Below are 565 nucleotides of genomic sequence, written 5' to 3'. Positions count from 1 at the left end.
CCCCCCGGGGGGGCCCCCGGGGGCCCCCCTTGTTTGATTTGATGGGATTTTTGTTTGAAGAAGTTTGCGAATTTGTTTGGAGTGAGTTTTGGAAGAAGAGATGAAAGCAAAGGGTAGTGGGGGTGTTTAAGAAAGAAAAGACAAAGTGCTGTTTTTGCTGCTGCAGCAAAAGTGAGGAGAGACGCGTTTTGCTGCAGGTCCTGCAGCAGCAGCAAGTACCTGCAGCAGCAGCAGCAGCAGACGCAGCAGCAGCAGCAGCAAAGCTTGGTTTGTTAAACGGAAGCAAAAAAGAAATTAAAATGAAATGAAAAGAAGATCAAAAGGAGACGAAAATGAAATGAAAACAAACAAAAAGAATAAAAGAAATAAAACAAAATGAAATAAAAACAAAACCAGTAAATAAATAAACAAATAAATAGAAAGAAATAAAAAGAAATAAAGAAAGGCCTGCCTGGGGTCTCTGAGAAGATCTTCTTCTTTTCTTCTGCTGCTGCTGCTTCTTTCTGCTGCTGCTTCAGCAGCAGAAAGAAATCCAAAAAGAGACAAATAAGAAAAACTTGAGGGC

Source organism: Eimeria tenella, genomic scaffold (assembly GCF_000499545.2).
Source record: "Eimeria tenella Houghton genomic scaffold, Eth_scaff2206, whole genome shotgun sequence".
Taxonomy (NCBI): Eukaryota; Apicomplexa; class Conoidasida; order Eucoccidiorida; family Eimeriidae; genus Eimeria; species Eimeria tenella.
This window is presented reverse-complemented; position numbering follows the sequence as displayed.